Source organism: Dendrobates tinctorius, unplaced genomic scaffold, assembly GCF_039654945.1.
Source record: "Dendrobates tinctorius isolate UK_male_01 unplaced genomic scaffold, ASM3965494v1 ptg000151l, whole genome shotgun sequence".
Taxonomy (NCBI): domain Eukaryota; kingdom Metazoa; phylum Chordata; class Amphibia; order Anura; family Dendrobatidae; genus Dendrobates; species Dendrobates tinctorius.
Genome location: NW_027361818.1, coordinates 1,129,985 through 1,149,306, shown reverse-complemented (window position 1 = coordinate 1,149,306; position 19,322 = coordinate 1,129,985). Strand labels below are relative to the sequence as shown.

Below are 19,322 nucleotides of genomic sequence, written 5' to 3'. Positions count from 1 at the left end.
TTGACTCAAAATCTGCCTCAAGAATGAAATTAAGCAGTATGAAAACTTCAAGAAATGTTACTACATGTTTCGCATGATATTGATGACATCATTTGCCCGTATTGGTTGCTGGAAATCCTCTACACCAAATTTCTTTCAGCAGTAAAAAGTCAATTAAAGTATTTAAACTGGTTCCAAAAACACAACTGAGAACCATCAGCAATGCCATATATTTTGATGGCTGCATTTTTAAGACGATGGACTTGAAATCTTCATGTTGAATGAAATCGTGTTCACAGTTTATTGTTTTACCTTTGAAAAGATTGGATTTTGCACATGAAAGATTAGTGAAAAGAAAATATAGCAGAAGCTGGGAATAATAAAACAATGCAGATTAATTCCCTGACAGTGTGCGGAAACCAAAGACAATTTTAACCATGAGAAACATGTGGTCAACAAAATCTCTGTGTTTCTCAATATACAATCCATTCATCTCCTTCTATTCTTTGATCTCAGACCACTCCTTTCTCTTCAGTAAGTCAGTCAAGTTCTCTTGCTCATGGCTGTATCCTACAATAGATATTAATGCGAACTTAGGCCAAAATCTTCTCACAGGCTGTTCTCTGTGTTCACATGGCAAACACATCTGATAAAGTGAGCCTATAATTGGCTGTGATGGCCGCAAATCTCCACACAGGTTCAAAACCTGTTCACAGTGCAGTGTTTTACTTGGTCAAAACTTTGGACCTTCTCGAAAAGAGTAAAATAATATATACAGTATATTATTAAAATGGGCCAAGACATATGAAAATGGGACAACTAAATATGTTTGAGTCGAAATCTGTCTCAAGATTGAAATTAACAAGTATGAAAACTTAAAAAAATATTACTAGATGTTTCCCATGATATTGATGACATCATTTGCAGATAATAGAAATCTATGTATTGATAGCTGGAAATCCTCTACACCAAATTTCTTTCAGCAATAAAATGTCAATTAAAGTATTTAAACTGGTTCCAAAAAGACAACTGAGAACCATCAGCAATGTCACATATTTTGGTGGCTGCATTTTTAAGACGATGGACTTGAAATCTTCATGTTGGATGAAATCGTGTTCACAGTTTATTGTTTTACCTTTGAAAGATTGGATTTTGCACATGAAAGATTAGTGAAAAGAAAATGTAGTAAAAGCTGGGAATAATAAAACAATGCAGATTGTTTTTGACAGTGTGCGGAAACCAAAGACAATTTTAACCATTAGAAACATGTGGTCAACAAAATCTCTGCGTTTCTCAATATACAATCCATTCATCTCCTTCTACTCTTTAACACTAGAACTACTGAGGTAGTCATTTTGACTACTTCGCACTATGTATTTCTCCTCTGTGACTACATTTTTTGGAATTCCGGCTTGAGACTCGGTGACTTTTCCTCAAATAGGATGTTAAAAAAGATTTTGTGGCAATAAATAATTTAGGTGCAAAAATTGCCCATTTATTTCAACATTCACCTATAACTACTAAAAGGTAGTCTTTTTGACTACCTGCTATATTTTGCTGTCCTTTTGTCACTAAAAGTTGCTGTAAAGTTTTGTGCATAATTTTTTCACTGTATCTTATTTACCCTGATGTTCATATAGATTTAATTCAATTCAGATGTCAACTTTTCACATTTTCATCGTGTTACCTGGTTAGATTATGACTGGGGAATACCGTTATGCAAAGCGATAATGTCTAGGGACCGTTTTGTAGAAATTATGCATTACCTCAGATTTGATGAGAAGTCCAATCGATCGCAGAGACTGCAAACCGGCAAATTTGCTCTCTTTTCTATTGTGTGGGACAGGTTTATTGCCAATTGCATTTCTTGTTACAAACCTGGCCCATACATTACGGTTGATGAACAACTTTTCCAAGCAAAACCAGGTGTCCTTTCACACAGTATACACCTTCCAAGCCAGATAAATATGGCCATAAATTTTGGCTAGCTGTAGATAAGGATAGTAAATATGTTGTAAATGGCTTCCCTTATCTGGGTAAAGATGATTCACGCCGTGCTGATGACCGTTTAGCTGACCACGTAGTCATGAAACTATTGCAGCCGTTTTTGAAAAAAGGTCGAAATGTAACCACCGATAATTATTTTACATCAGTAAAACTTGCCAAACAGCTAAAAAGCCAGGGAACGACTATCGTGGGAACGCTAAATAAGATAAGACGAGAAGTGCCTAAAGAAATAAAAACAATGAAAGAAAAGTTGTACAGCACTAAAGTCTATAAAAATGAGGATAATTTTACACTTAACGTGTATCAAGGTAAGCCAACCAAAAATGTGATAATTCTGAGTTCCGTCCATCCCGATGTTCTTGTTGCTTCTGAATCTCCAAAAAATCTCCAGAAACTGTAAAGTTTTATAATGAAACAAAATATGGAGTAGATGTAGTAGATCAGATGGCACGCAAATACAGCACAAGAACAGGTACTAGGAGACGGCCTGTTCACGCATTTGAAAATACCTTAGACTTAGCGGGTATAAATGCTTGGATATTATACAAGAAGATGACCACATGACAAATGTCACGAAAGGCATTTTTGCAAAAGCTTGTCACAGAGTTGAGTGGTCCGTATGTTGTATCTAGGGGAAAGGGTGGCATGTCTCAAGTTGCTACATCTTCAGATGTGATGTCTCAAAAAAAATTTTGCCAGATAAAAGCAAAATGCAAAAATAAATCGATCTGTTGGAAATTGTATGACTTGCCATAAGTCTTTGTGTGGGCAATGTACCGCTGTAATTGAAAGACGATGCCTGAAATGCGAATCAACAAATGTTTAGAAAGTTACCGGTTGTACTTCATAATAACGGTTGGTCGTTTTTATTGAGATTCTGCGCCATATTTTCATTTTTCTTCTCCTTCACTTACATTTTCTCTGCTTGTTGTTCTTGAGTTGTTGTTTATATGTGTGCACTTTAATAATAAATTATTTAAAAACGTCTATTATTGTTTTGCTTACTTTACTTTTGTTATTTCCTGTAGAAAAATATGAAAAAAAAAAAATAAAAAAAACATTCCAAAGCATTACTGTTGGATCTCACAATAATAATACATTAAAAAAATATAATTAATAAATAACCACAAATGAAACTCTAATAACGAAAACAAGTCAGTAGTCAAAATGACTACATTCAGTAGTTCTAGTAGGTGTCACGAGTACAGTAGTTCTAGTGTTAATCTCAGACCACTCCTTTCTCTTCAGTAAGTCAGTCAAGTTCTCTTGCTCATGGCTGTATCCTACAATAGATATTCATGCGAATTTAGGCCAAAATCTTTTCACAGGCTGTTCTCTGTGTTCACATGGCAAACACATCTGATAAAGTGAGCCTATAATTGGCTGTGATGGCCGCAAATCCCCACACAGGTTCAAATCCTGTTCACAGTGCAGTGTTTTACTTGGTCAAAACTTTGGACTTTCTCGAAAAGAGAAAAATAATATATACAGTATATTATTAAAATGGGACAAGACATATGAAAATGGGACTACTAAATATATTTGAGTCGAAATCTGTCTCAAGAATGAAATTAACAAGTATGAAAACTTAAAGAAATATTACTAGATGTTTCCCATGATATTGATGACATCATTTGCAGATAATAGAAATCTATGTATTGATAGCTGGAAATCCTCTACACCAAATTTCTTTCAGCAATAAAATGTCAATTAAAGTATTTAAACTGGTTCCAAAAAGACAACTGAGAACCATCAGCAATGCCATATATTTTGATGGCTGCATTTTTAAGACGATGGACTTGAAATCTTCTTGTTGGATGAAATCATGTTCAGTTTATTGTATTAGTTTTGAAAAGATTGGATTTTGCTTATGAAAGATTAGTGAAAAGAAAATATAGTAAAAGTTCGGAATAATAAAAAAATGCAGATTAATTCCCTGGCAGTGCGCGGTGTCCAACCACAATTTTATGCATGAGAAACATGTGGTCAACAAAATCACTGCGTTTCTTAATATACAATCCATTTATCTCCTTCTACTCTTTGATCTCTGACCACTTCTTTCTCTTCAGTAAGTCAGTCTAGTTTTCATGCTCATGGCTGTGTAGTTCAGTAGAGTTTCAGGTGAACTTAGTCCAAAATCTTCTCACAGGCTTTCCCTCTGTGCTCACATGGCAAAAACATCTGATAGATTATTCAACAGTTGGCTGTGATGGCCGAGTGGTTAAGGCGTTGGACTTGAAATCCAATGGGGTATCCCCGCACAGGTTAAAATCCTGTTCACAGCGCAGTGTTTTACTTGGTCAAAACTTTGGACCTTCTCGAAAAGAGTAAAATAATATATACAGTATATTATTAAAACGGGCCAAATGATATGAAAATGGGACAACTCCAACATGTTTGACTCAAAATCTGCCTCAAGAATGAAATTAAGCAGTATGAAAACTTCAAGAAATGTTACTCCATTTTTCGCATGATATTGATGACATCATTTGCCCATAATAGAAATCTATGTATTGGTTGCTGGAAATCCTCTACACCAAATTTCTTTCAGCAATAAAAAGTCAATGAAAGTATTTAAACTGGTTCCAAAAACACAACTGAGAACCATCAGCAATGCCATATATTTTGATGGCTGCATTTTTAAGACGATGGACTTGAAATCTTCATGTTGAATGAAATCGTGTTCACAGTTTATTGTTTTACCTTTGAAAAGATTGGATTTTGCACATGAAAGATTAGTGAAAAGAAAATATAGCAGAAGCTGGGAATAATAAAACAATGCAGATTAATTCCCTGACAGTGTGCGGAAACCAAAGACAATTTTAACCATGAGAAACATGTGGTCAACAAAATCTCTGCGTTTCTCAATATACAATCCATTCATCTCCTTCTACTCTTTGATCTCAGACCACTCCTTTCTCTTCAGTAAGTCAGTCAAGTTCTCTTGCTCATGGCTGTATCCTACAATAGATATTCATGCGAACTTAGGCCAAAATCTTCTCACAGGCTCTCCCTCTGTGCTCACATGGCAAAAACATCTGATAGATTAGTCAACAGTTGGCTGTGATGGCCGAGTGGTTAAGGCGTTGGACTCAAAATCCAATGGGGTATCCCTGCACAGCTTCAAATCCTGTTCACAGCGCAGTGTATTACTTGGTCAAAACTTTGGACCTTCTCGAAAAGAGTAAAATAATATATACAGTATATTATTAAAACGGGCAAAGTGATATGAAAATGGGACAAAATCTGCCTCAAGAATGGAATAAAGCAGTATGAAAACTTCAAGAAATATTACTCTATGTTTCCCATGATATTGATGACATCATTTGCAGATAATCGAAATCTATGTTTTGATAACTGGAAATCCTCTACACCAAATTTCTTTCAGCAATAAAAAGTCAATGAAAGTATTTAAACTGGTTCCAAAAAGACAACTGAGAACCATCAGCAATGTCATATATTTTGATGGCTGCATTTTTAAGACGATGGACTTGAAATCTTCATGTTGGATGAAATCGTGTTCACAGTTTATTGTTTTACCTTTGAAAAGATTGGATTTTGCACATGAAAGATTAGTGAAAAGAAAATATAGTAAAAGCTGGGAATAATAAAACAATGCAGATTAATTCCCTGACAGTGTGCGGAAACCAAAGACAATTTTAACCATGAGAAACATGTGGTCAACAAAATCTCTGCGTTTCTCAATATACAATCCATTCATCTCCTTCTACTCTTTAATCTCAGACCACTCCTTTCTCTTCAGTAAGTCAGTCAAGTTCATTTGCTCATGGCTGTATCCTACAATAGATATTCATGCGAACTTAGGCCAAAATCTTTTCACAGGCTCTTTTCTGTGTTCACATGTCAAACACATCTGTTAAAGTGAGCCTATAATTGGCTGTGATGGCCGCAAATCCCCACACAGGTTCAAAACCTGTTCACAGTGTAGTGTTTTACTTGGTCAAAACTTTGGACCTTCTCGAAAAGAGTAAAATAATATATACAGTATGTTATTAAAATGGGCCAAGACATTTGAAAATGGGACAACTAAATATGTTTGAGTCGAAATCTGTCTCAAGAATGAAATTAACGATTATGAAAACTTAAAGAAATATTACTAGATGTTTCCCATGATATTGATGACATCATTTGCAGATAATAGAAATCTATGTATTGATAGCTGGAAATCCTCTACACCAAATTTCTTTCAGCAATAAAATGTCAATTAAAGTATTTAAACTTGTTCCAAAAAGACAACTGAGAACCATCAGCAATGCCATATATTTTGATGGCTGCATTTTTAAGACGATGGACTTGAAATCTTCATGTTGGATGAAATCGTGTTCACAGTTTCTTGTTTTACCTTTGAAAAGATTGGATTTTGCACATGAAAGATTAGTGAAAAGAAAATATAGTAAAAGCTGGGGGCGTGGCCTGGATCTCACACAGGGAGGACGTGTCTTATGGCAGCTCCCGCTTCCAGCCACAAAACTACCTTATTTGGCCCGGACGAAAGTGGCTAAAACTAATTTTAGTGTGCCCCGGGCTTGGAGAAGAAGGTGAGGGGTGGTAGGGAGAAGAGAGGGGCTGCTGCTCTCCGCCGTGACACCGGAGCGCAGAGCGGCCTCGTGGAGGGTGCTGCAGCGCTGGAGAGAGATGGGCGCCATCTTTACATCCCCCTGAGCACAAGGCCTGGAAACCGGACTGCAGGAGGCCCTCGATAGAGGCGTGAGACCGCGGAACAAGGAGCGGTCTCGCCCGTTAGAGCAAACGGCGGTGAGAGGGAACCCCCGGTGATCTGTCTCTGGGGCCTGCGGGGAGCACTATCGTTATGTGCGGTGGAGGAGGGTGCTGGCTCTGGGCCAGACGAGGTGTTGACGGCCCCCTATTTTTACTGAGACATTTCCCAGGGTCTGAGTTGTTTTTGGATCGGGGGATATCGCTCTCCCCACATAGAGGTGCTGCTGTCTACAGATTTATGCGACATTGGTGAGGAGGACATTGTGTCTTTTCTGCAGCGCCGTGGTGGGGATTTGACGTTACCCTGTCCCTACCGGCTCCAGCAGATCCCCACGGATGTTTCCATATATTAACCCCTCGCCCTCCAAGTTGCATGGGGCTATTTTCATATAGAAAAATGCACTACTAGACTTTTCTGGACGCACGGGTGGTAAATTAAAGGCGCGCTTTAATTAAGCAAAATGGTCAAAACTAACAAAGAGCGTGCAAAACCGTTGGCTGCACAGGCGTATAGAAGCAAACAGGGTGAAATGGATAAATTTTTGAAAAATAAATCTGCTTCGTCTAAGCCTAATGCTAAAAGGCTCCCTGCAGAGGTTGTGGAGGAGGAGCATGTCGAGGACTCAGACTCCAGTGATGATGCTTCAGGCAGCGATGTCACTCAATCAGATTCTGGGAAACTTTCTAGATCGTTTTTTAAAAAATTATTAGCACAAGCTATAAAACCATTAGTTAATGAGATATCTGGCATGAGAGCGGATTTGCTACACATTGGTAATAGAGTGGAGTCTTTGGAGTCCTCTCAGTCCTCTATCATTAGCCACTCCAATGCCATGAGAGAGCATCTGGACTACCACAGAACACAGCTTAACAACTCTTTTCTGGCTCTCGAGGATCAGGAAAATTGGAGTCGCAGGAAGAACATACGGATAAAAGGCTTGCCTGAAAGTGTTTCCACAGAAATATTAGAAAAATCTACGAAGGAGATCTTTGCCCTCTTAATCCCACAAGAAACATGTGATCGAATTATAATAGAGAGGGTGCATAGATCACTTAGACCAAAGCCGAAGCCAATGGAACCTCCGAGGGATGTGATTTGCGGCCTATTGAGCTATTTGGATACCAATGCTATTTTGTCTGCCTCAAGAGACATTAAAAATCTTTCTTATGAGGGATCTGCTATTCATCTTTATCAGGACGTTGCACCGTCAACCCTTGCAAAAAGAAGAGTCCTAAGGCCCCTCCTGGAGGTGTTGCGCTCATGTAAAATCTTATATAAATGGCTGTTTCCGTTTGGTATATCTATACAAGGAGATGGTAGGCAAATAATGGTTCGGACCCCTGAAGATTTACCCAAAATATGGGACGCTTTTGGCATTGCCCCTATGGATATTCCTTCCTGGCTACCTCTGGACATGGATCATCGCACACCTCTCCCTGTCCATGCTTTTACTGGAGGGCAGGGTGACTGGGTCCTAGGAAAGAAACGCTCGACTCCTAAAAGAGGGAAATCTGGAATGGAAAAGGAGATACCCCCCTGAGCTTTCTTGTGCTTCTCTCGGTTGCATTTTTCCAATACTGGAGCCGGACCCCTCGATCCATTCGGACATGTTCTATCTTATTTTAGCTTGCTAAGTTTGACATTTACTCATGTGTTGATATCATTCAATTGCCGTATAAGTTAACATGTGCCACTTGTGTGTCAGAAATGTTATTTCCTGCTCTGTTATGGGAGGTATGTTTGACCCCCTACCTCTGCTACAGGCAGGTAGTTGGTTCTTGTTATATTTCTCTTGTTTTATCTTAATAATTTTTAGGGTTTTTGTTATTTTTTTTATCTCTTTATTTTTTTTTAATTTCGGTGGTTTGATGACAGAGGAATCTTTGTTATTACTTCCTTTACCAAACTATGGGTGATAAGGTGAACTTCGCCACTATGACAGTGGCTTCGTATAATGTAAAGGTGTCACGGGGGCTTAGTTCAACTAAGGCTGAAAGACCCGGGGCCCCTGTGGTGTCCCTTTACTAGGGGAAACCCTGTCTGACCCTCAACCCAGGGTTTTTGCTGAAGGTGCAAATGCCTGAGCCTCCGACCTTTCCTTATCTCCTGCTCAGCCCTGCACTTAACCCTCCACCCTCCACCCAGTGAGAAGTCACCACCAAAGCTCCCACACAAATAATGACAGACAGGGAGAACTTAAACTGCACTGCGCCGCACACACACAGGAATAAACAGTAATGTGAACAGGGCACAACTAAACACAAATATGGGAAGGAGAAAGGATAACGACGGATCATACGACACCAGATATGAATCTCTCTCTCTTGAACACCTCCACTCCAGACCGGAACCACTTGGTATGAAACACAAGCTATAATCGGCGACGCCCATAGGCCAGCATGACTATTTAAAGACCGTGGGCGTGACTAACCATCCAACCTGGTCTCCAGCAGGATTAACCCCCGAGAGCCTGAAGATCAGGCCGGCGCCACTGAGGCTATAGTGGCTGGAGGTGGAACTACCTCTGCCTGCCGGATGCTGTGGTGTGAACAGCGTCCGACATGACAGTACCCCGTCTTCTACGAGGGACCCCAGGGCCCTCAAGACTCATAGGACCCGGCTTGTCCGGATGACGACGGTGAAAAGAACTGACCAGCCGATCCGCATGTATGTCTGAGGCTGGAACCCAAGACCTCTCCTCTGGACCATACCCCCGCCAGTGCACCAAATACTGAAGAGTACGGCGTACTACTCGAGAGTCCACTACCTTGGCGACCTCGAACTCTAACTCGCCATCCACCATGACTGGAGGTGGCATCGGCGTTGTGTCCACAGAGCCTACCACCTTTTTCAATAAAGCCCTGTGAAACACGTTGTGTATCTTGTACACTGCGGGAAGTTCCAACCGATAAGCCACTGGGTTAATGATGGCAGAAATCCTAAAAGGCCCAATAAACCTTGGACCCAGTTTTAAAGAAGGGATTTTGAGTTTTATGTTCTTCGTAGCTAACCACACCCATTCACCCACACACAGGTCCGGACCTGGCACGCGTCTACTGTCAGCCACCCGTTTGTACCTGGCACTCATGCTCAACAAACGCTGTTTCACCCGCCTCCAGACTGATGACAATTGGGCTCCTAGCTGATCCTCCTCCGGGACACCCCCGGAGTCACCCTGACGTAAGGTACAAAACTGAGGATGTTGACCGTACACACAAAAGAATGGAGACTCTCCTGATGACTCTTGGCGGTGATTATTTAATGCGAATTCGGCCAGAGGAAGGAAAGTAGACCACTCCTCCTGGTTGTCGGACACAAAGCATCGTAAATACTGTTCAAGATTTTGGTTCATGCGCTCAGTTTGTCCATTAGACTGTGGATGAAACGCCGATGAATGTGACAACTTGATCCCCAACCTTGAGCAAAAAGCTTTCCAAAACCTCGCCACAAATTGCGTACCCCTATCAGATACTATGTCAGACGGTACTCCGTGGAGTCTGACCACCTCCTTCACAAATACCTGAGCCAACGTCTTAGCATTGGGCAAAGAGGACAACGCCACAAAATGCGCCATCTTTGAAAAACGGTCAACCACCACCAGGATGACCGTGTTCCCTGCCGAGGCTGGCAAGTCAGTGATAAAATCCATGGAGATTTCTGTCCATGGCCTATTGGGTACCCCCAGAGGCTGTAGCGTGCCAGCAGGACGGGTTCGGGGTGACTTAGCCCTAGCGCACGTGATGCAAGCTGCCACGTACGAGACCACGTCCTGCCGGATTTTGGGCCACCAGAAACGACGCGATACCAGCTCTAAGGTGCCCTTCACCCCTGGGTGACCAGCCAGTACCGAATCGTGGTGTTCCTTCAACACCTTAGGCCGAAGATGCAGGGGTACAAATGATTTGTTGGCGGGAAGTCCTGGTGGTACCTCCACTTGGGCCTCGGCAATCTCCGCCTCTACCTCAGTCGTGAGAGCCGAGACCACTACCCCTTTCTGGAGGATGGGTACCGGCTCTTCCCGAGGTTCTCCCCCCGGAAAACACCTAGACAAAGCATCCGCCTTGGTGTTTTTAGCCCCGGGACGGTACGTCACAAGAAAATTGAAACGAGTAAAAAACAATGCCCAGCGAGCCTGCCTAGGAGACAGACGCTTGGCCGACTCCAGGTAGAGCAGATTCTTATGGTCGGTGATAACTGTGACCTGGTGAGCCGCCCCCTCCAAGAAGTGTCGCCATTCCTCAAAAGCCAGTTTGATGGCCAACAACTCCCTGTTGCCGATATCATAATTCCGTTCGGCCGGCGACAACTTCTTGGAGAAGTAGGCGCATGGATGCATCTCGCTCAAGGACGAGCCTTGAGACAGTACTGCCCCCACTCCCACCTCCGACGCATCAACCTCTACCACAAAAGGTTTAGACACGTCTGGTTGCACCAGAATGGGGGCTGAAGCAAAACTATTCTTCAGACGCTCAAATGCACGTATAGCCACCTCAGGCCAGTTCGCCAGATCGGCACCCTTTTTTGTCATGTCCGTGAGCGGTTTGGCGACAGTCGAAAAGTGTTTTATAAATTTCCTATAATAATTCGCAAACCCCAGGAACCGCTGGAGTGCTTTCAGACTCTCCGGCCTCTCCCATTGCAACACCGCTTGCACCTTAGCGGTGTCCATTTTAAAACCAGCTGCGGACACAATATATCCCAAAAAGGGCAACTCCTGGACAAAAAATAAACATTTTTCCAGCTTAGCATAGAGCTGGTTCTCCCGGAGCAACTGTAACACCTGCCTAACATGCTGCAAATGAGTGTCCCGATCGCTAGAATAAATGAGGATATCATCCAGGTATACAATCACAAATCTCCCCAGGACATGAGCAAAGACATCATTAATAAAATGTTGGAAAACGGCAGGCGCGGTGGTCAACCCAAACGGCATAACCAGACTCTCAAAATGACCCTCAGGAGTGTTAAACGCCGTCTTCCACTCATCCCCCTGACGGACCCTTATGAGGTTATACGCCCCCCTGAGGTCCAGCTTGGAAAACCATTTTGCCCCCGCTACCTGGTTGAACAAATCCGGGATCAACGGCATTGGGTAGGGATCACGGATAGTAATCTGGTTTAACTCTCGGAAATCCAGACACGGGCGTAACCCCCCATCTTTCTTCTTAATGAAGAAAAACCCCGCGGCTACAGGCGAGGACGAAGGCCGGATGTGACCTTTGCTCAGACTCTCCGCGATGTAGTCTTTCAGAGCTTGTCTCTCAGGACCAGAAATATTAAACATCCTGGCCTTAGGTAATTTGGCCCCGGGTTTTAGCCTAATAGCACAGTCATAGGCTCTATGTGGAGGCAGTTCTGAGCAACCCTTCTCAGAGAAAACATCCGCGAAATCCTGCAAAGCCTCCGGCAGGCTGGGCGTCACGGCGGACACACATGTGGCCAAGCAATTGTCTTGGCAGAAACCACTCCATTGTACTATGTCCTGAGTTTTCCAATCAATTACCGGGTTGTGCCTGGACAGCCATGGAAAACCCAGGACCATTTGAGCTGGGAGATTACGGAGGACCCTACATGTAACCGACTCAGAATGTAGGACCCCAATGTGGAGTTTCACCTCTGCCACAAACTCAGTAATCTCCCCTTGAGGGAGGGGAACAGCATTAATGGTCACCACCTGTATGGGGTGAGGAAGTTTTTCAATCTTAAACCCGGCGGTGTGTGCAAACTCCTCATCTATGAGATTGGTGGCGGAACCGCTATCCACAAACACTGATATAGGTAGCTCTCTGCCGGCGACAATAACCTTGGCAGGGAGCATACATTGAGATACCATCATGGAGGATACGCATACGCTCAGTTGGGTCTCCTCCATACCCTCTGAGCTTAACAGTTTTCCGCCGGTGTGACCCTCTTAGGTAGTACCGGGCAAACGTTAACATAATGACCACCTTTACCACAGTAGAAACATGCTCCGGACTTCCGGACTCCCGGAGCGCGAGGCCGAACCTGTGCCACGCCAGCAATCTGCATAGGTTCAGGGGACTCATCTACTTCAACCACACCTGCACCTCTGTTTTCCCCCAGAGGTAGCGTCTCCTGTGCCCCCTGACGAAAACGGCGATCAATACGTATCACCAAACTCATGGCAGACTCCAATGATGCCGGAGTCTCATACATCAGGAGGGCTTGTTTCACCCTCCCTGATACCCCATGAATAAACTGGCTCCGCAGTGCTGGGTCATTCCACTGTGTGTCTACAGCCCAGCGGCGAAATTCCGAACAATAGTCTTCTGCCAAGCGCTCCCCCTGGCGGAGGGCGCGGATTTTAGATTCCGCTAGAGCCAGTCGGTCAGGGTCATCGTAAATGAGCCCGAGGGCAGAAAAAACATTATCGACCGAATGAAATGTAGCAGAGTCAGGTGGTAAGGAAAATGCCCATGCTTGGGGGTCACCACTCAGTAATGACAACACCAGCCCTACTCGCTGGGCCTCATTACCTGAGGATATTGGCCGCATGCGGAAGTATAATTTGCAGGCCTCCCGAAATACGACAAATTTGCTGCGATCGCCTGAAAATCGTTCTGGCAGCGGAAACTTCGGCTCTGCACCGATACCTGCAGATGCCGTTTGCACCTTTGCTACTACCAGGCCCTGCTGCTGAACTGCCCCATTCAACTCGGAGACCTGTATGGACAGCGCCGCCAACTGGCGGGTTATGGAATCTAATGGATCCATGGACTCCTGAAAAAATGTGGGCCGATTATAATGTCACGGGGGCTTAGTTCAACTAAGGCTGAAAGACCCGGGGCCCCTGTGGTGTCCCTTTACTAGGGGAAACCCTGTCTGACCCTCAACCCAGGGTTTTTGCTGAAGGTGCAAATGCCTGAGCCTCCGACCTTTCCTTATCTCCTGCTCAGCCCTGCACTTAACCCTCCACCCTCCACCCAGTGAGAAGTCACCACCAAAGCTCCCACACAAATAATGACAGACAGGGAGAACTTAAACTGCACTGCGCCGCACACACACAGGAATAAACAGTAATGTGAACAGGGCACAACTAAACACAAATATGGGAAGGAGAAAGGATAACGACGGATCATACGACACCAGATATGAATCTCTCTCTCTTGAACACCTCCACTCCAGACCGGAACCACTTGGTATGAAACACAAGCTATAATCGGCGACGCCCATAGGCCAGCATGACTATTTAAAGACCGTGGGCGTGACTAACCATCCAACCTGGTCTCCAGCAGGATTAACCCCCGAGAGCCTGAAGATCAGGCCGGCGCCACTGAGGCTATAGTGGCTGGAGGTGGAACTACCTCTGCCTGCCGGATGCTGTGGTGTGAACAGCGTCCGACATGACAAAAGGGCTTGCGATCCCCAAGTAAGAGAAGCCAAGTAATGAATCTTTTGCATTCAAAGAAGTCTAGTATAGTTTTCCTGCAGGAGACACATTTTAAAAAAGGGAGAGTCCCAGATATGTCTAGATCTCGCTACCCGACCTGGTATCACAGTACGGGTGGTTCAGCGTCGGGTGGAGTGAGTATTGCTATAAAGAAAAATGTTCCCTTTATTTTGAGTGATTGTTTATCGGATTCAGAAGGCAGGTACATTATAATTAAGGGCTTTTTGGCCAACACTAAGATTACCCTGTGTAATTTATATGCCCCAAATAGGAACCAGATAGGTTGGCTGTGTAAAACAATGAATGTTCTAGAACTTTTTACTGAGGGTCTGTTGTTGGTGGAAGGGGATTTTAATGTATCTTTGAACCCAATTTTAGATACTTCAACGGGCAGGTCGGCTCAAAGGGCGCTGAGAAGATTACACCTTACATTACAAAAATTGCATCTGATAGACCCTTGGAGAACACTTTTTCCTTCGGGCAGAGATTACACTTTTTATTCCCATCCGAATAATAGCTATCACAGAATTGATTACCTATTGATACAAACAGCTAATCTCCAATTAGTTAAAAAAGCTAATATAGATATCATCTCTCTCTCAGACCACGCTCCCATTTTCCTTGACATAGAGATAAAAACTCTACCACGGCCGGCTGGGTCATGGTCACTGAATGAGACACTGTTGGACTCGGATTCCCACATTGAAAAACTGACAAACACTCTTGACTTCTTTTTTCAAAATAATTTGCACTCAGGCCCGCCCTTGCCTATGGTATGGGAATCACATAAAGCAGTAATGAGAGGGGAATTTATAGCCCTAGGCTCCTATTTGAAAAAAGAGCGAACAAAAAAGGTTGTGTCTATTCTACATCAAATAAGCTCCTACGAGAGACTACATAAGAGATCTCAGGTAAATAAAACATTATCTGAACTGACAGATCTGAGAACCTCATTGAAAAACCTTTTAAACATTCAATCAGCAAAAATCTACATGAGAAGTAAGCAGAAGTTTTATCTTCATGGCAATAAAAGTAGTAAGCTTATGACATCCCTACTTAAGAAACAAAAAGAAAAGACGTTTCTTAGACAACTCAGAGCTTTGGATGGCTCCTCAATTCTCGGGACTGCAGATATTGCCAGGGAGTTTAAAACCTTTTATGAAAATTTATACAATTTAAATACACCGGATAGCATGCAGGAGCCAGCCACAGCCTTGGCAAAAATAAAAGAATTCTTGACCTCACTACATCTCCCTAAAATAACTCTTGAAGGCCAGTCCTTGCTGACTGCTCCAGTTACCCCCAAATAAATTTTAGACACTCTTTCTACTATTCCGAACGGAAAGGCACCGGGTCCAGATGGTCTTCCCATTATCTATTATAAAAAGTTTATAAAAACACTGTTACCTCGCCTAGTGTCTTTGTTTAATTCCTATCTGGAAGGCCAGCTCCCCCCTAGACATTCCTTAGAGGCATACATTACAGTCCTCCCTAAGGAGGGTAAAGACCCCAACCTGTGCGCTAGCTACAGACCAATATCACTGCTTAATGCAGATATTAAGATGTGGGCTAAAATATTAGCGGGCAGATTAAGCAATTTCTTACCTAAGCTAATTCATGCAGATCAAGTAGGTTTTGTAAGAGGCAGGGAAGGGAAGGACAATTCTACTAAAGTCATTCAGTCTATAATGTTTGCTAAGACTCAGGGTATACCTTTGATGCTTCTGTCGACGGATGCTGAAAAGGCTTTCGACAGAGTGAGCTGGAGGTTCATGGAACAAGTAATGCTTAGGTTTGGCTTCCCCCCCAATATATAACAGCGGTCCTCTCGCTTTATTCCCAACCGACGGCCAAAGTCAGAGTTAACGGCACCCTGTCAGATAGTTTTGGGATTAATAACGGGACTAGACAGGGTTGTCCCTTGTCGCCATCTTTGTTCATTTTAGTTGTAGAAACTTTGATACAAAGCATCAGACAAGACCAACGTATAGAGGGGTTGTTGGTGGGTCGAAGGTCACTTAAAACTCTAGCTTTCGCAGATGATCTGCTTTTCCTTATCTCCAATCCATCCCGGGCATTCCCAATTATCCTTCAGGCCTTTCATCATTTTGGTCTCCTTTCTAATTTCAAAATTAATTTATCAAAATCTGAAGTGCTAAGCGTTGGTCTCCCTCACTCTCAGACCTCCACTATTCGTACGCAGATTCTATTTTCTTGGGCTACTAATTCTATTAGATATTTGGGAATAACGATAACTAGAGATCCCGCCAACCTATTCCACAATAATTACATTCCTTTAATTCAAAAGGTCAAAAGCCTGATGCAGAAGTATAGCCTACCCACTTTATCCTGGATGGGTCGTATTAAAGTGTTTAAGGCATATATAATGCCTATTATACTATATACCATGAACATGGTTCCGATTTGGATTCCCCTGACATTTTTTGGAACATTAAAATCCCTTATTGGAAAATTTATTTGGAAATCTAAAAGGGCTAGGTTGCCATATAAGTTTCTTTCTCGCCCTATCTCTTCTGGAGGATTGGGGGTCCCAGACCTTTTTTTATACTATAAGGCTATTCATCTCAGTAGATGGTTAAAGGTGGTGTCCTGTGCTGGAAGGGAGGAGGGGGATAGTGTTGACTGGGCTTTATTGGGCCCGAGGGGTTTGCCGTATCTTTGGACTAAGGCTAAACCGCCGGCCTCTCTTAGGTTGGATGACGTAACTACAACTACATTGCGTATTAAAAGATTGGTAATGGGAGAGTTCACAGAAGATACCTTCCCCTCAATATTGACACCGATCGGCTCAATTCCCTATTTGTTAGAGCTAGATTTTCAAGACCCATACAATTTATGGTCCAACATCCCTGGAGAAACGTTGAATAGTTTTTATGGTAAAGGCATCTTGCGGGAGGGGTCTTGGCCACAGGGCGTGTCGACTCAACCAACAAATTTTCTCCAAAAACAACACATCAGACGTACACTTTTACAGTTCAGACGGAGATTCCCGTCTAAATCTAAATGATCTTGGTTAGATATTATGGTTAAACTACCATCCCCACGGCTAAAAATTATATCTCGCATTTACTCGCATCTCATCTCTCCGACTGTACATTCTAAACCCTCGTTTATACACTCTTGGGAAATGGAACTTAATACCACGTTTACAGAAGACCAAATATCTAAAATGCTGTCAAATGCCAGGGGTTTTTCTAGATGTGTACTTCTGCAGGAGAATTCTTATAAAATATTAACTAGGTGGCATTTAACTCCAGCTAAATTATTCCAGTTGGGCCTCGCGGATAATGATGAATGTTGGCGATGCCTCAATTCTAGAGGACATCATTCACATATATTCTGGGACTGCCCTAGATTGCGGGTGTTTTGGGAGGGAGTTGAACTAGTTCTCAGAAAATTAAAACTAATAAAGGTTGATCTTAGAGCCACGGAGGCTCTCCTTTCATGCCCGTCTAAAGATTTTTTACCAAAAAAACATGGGCTTCTTCCACTGATGTTGAGTGCGGCGAGACAGTTGATAGCTGTCCATTGGAAGGATGCAGCTCCTCCCACGTTAGGAGAATGGTATACCAAAATAAATCAGATCTCTCGCTTAGAGGAGCTGTCTAGCTGGGAAATTTATAATCATAAAGCTTATGTGTTGACTTGGGCCCCTTGGAATAGGTATTTAGAAGACAATCCTCTTTAAAGGCATTTTAGAGTTTCTCAAGTTTAACTGAATTAGACGGCTTCTGTTCTGGGGTTTTTAGCCTCACTGCCCCAAACTAGATAGCCCAATTGTAATGTAGTGCGATGTGTTATTTTCCAAAGTGCACCCATTTAATGATTGTGCTTCTGTTGTCGACCACATGATGTTGATGTTAATGTTGTTGATACTGTATATGTATGTGTACCCTTTTTCCCTTTCCCTTTCTTTTTCCCTTTTCTCCCCTACCTATTTTTCCCTCATTTTTTCCTTCCTTCTCGCCTGAAACCAACCCTTGCTTAACATTTCGCTAACTGTACCTGAGAATTGGTGTTGGTTTTAATGGTGATGTGTAAAATTCCAAAATAAAGAATTTACAAAAAAAGAAAACATAGTAAAAGCTGGGAAAAATAAAACAATGCAGATTAATTCCCTGACAGTGTGCGGAAACCAAAGACAATTTTAACCATTAGAAACACGTGTTCAACAAAATCTCTGCGTTTCTCAATATACAATCCATTCATCTCCTTCTACTCTTTAATCTCAGACCACTCCTTTCTCTTCAGTAAGTCAGTCAAGTTCTCTTGCTCATGGCTGTATCCTACAATAGATATTCATGCGAATTTAGGCCAAAATCTTTTCACAGGCTGTTCTCTGTGTTCACATGGCTAACACATCTGATAAAGTGAGCCTATAATTGGCTGTGATGGCCGCAAATCCCCACACAGGTTCAAATCCTGTTCACAGTGCAGTGTTTTACTTGGTCAAAACTTTGGACCTTCTCGAAAAGAGTAAAATAATATATACAGTATATTATTAAAATGGGCCAAGACATAAGAAAATGGGACAACTAAATATGTTTGAGTCGAAATCTGTCTCAAGAATGAAATTAAGCAGTATGAAAACTGCAAGAAATATTACTCGATGTTTCCCATGATATTGTTGACATCATTTGCAGATAATAGAAATCTATGTAGTGATAGCTGGAAATCCTCTACACCAAATTTCTTTCAGCAATAAAATGTCAATGAAAGTATTTAAACTGGTTCCAAAAAGACAACTGAGAACCATCAGCAATGCCATATATTCTGATGGCTGCATTTTTAAGACGATGGACTTGAAATCTTCATGTTGGATGAAATCGTGTTCACAGTTTATTGTTTTACCTTTGAAAAGATTGGATTTTGCACATGAAAGATTAGTGAAAAGAAAATATAGTAGACGCTGGGAATAATAAAACAATGCAGATTAATTCCCTGACAGTGTGCGGAAACCAAAGACAATTTTAACCATGAGAAACATGTGGTCAACAAAATCTCTGCGTTTCTCAATATACAATCCATTCATCTCCTTCTACTCTTTGATCTCAGACCACTCCTTTCTCTTCAGTAAGTCAGTCAAGTTCTCTTGCTCATGGCTGTATCCTAAATAGATATTCATGCGAACTTAGGCCAAAATCTTCTCACAGGCTGTTCTCT

At 42.4% G+C, this 19,322-nt stretch overlaps 2 non-coding genes across 2 annotated transcripts; both read left to right on the top strand.

Annotated features, from left to right (window-relative positions):
- Window positions 1-4,189: 4,189 nt before the first annotated feature.
- Window positions 4,190-4,271, top strand: TRNAS-UGA (transfer RNA serine (anticodon UGA)). Its single transcript has one exon. It is a non-coding gene; the product is annotated as a tRNA-Ser (tRNA).
- A 775-nt stretch (window positions 4,272-5,046) lies between these two features.
- TRNAL-CAA (transfer RNA leucine (anticodon CAA)) lies at window positions 5,047-5,128 on the top strand. The gene has a single exon. It is a non-coding gene; the product is annotated as a tRNA-Leu (tRNA).
- Window positions 5,129-19,322: the final 14,194 nt, after the last annotated feature.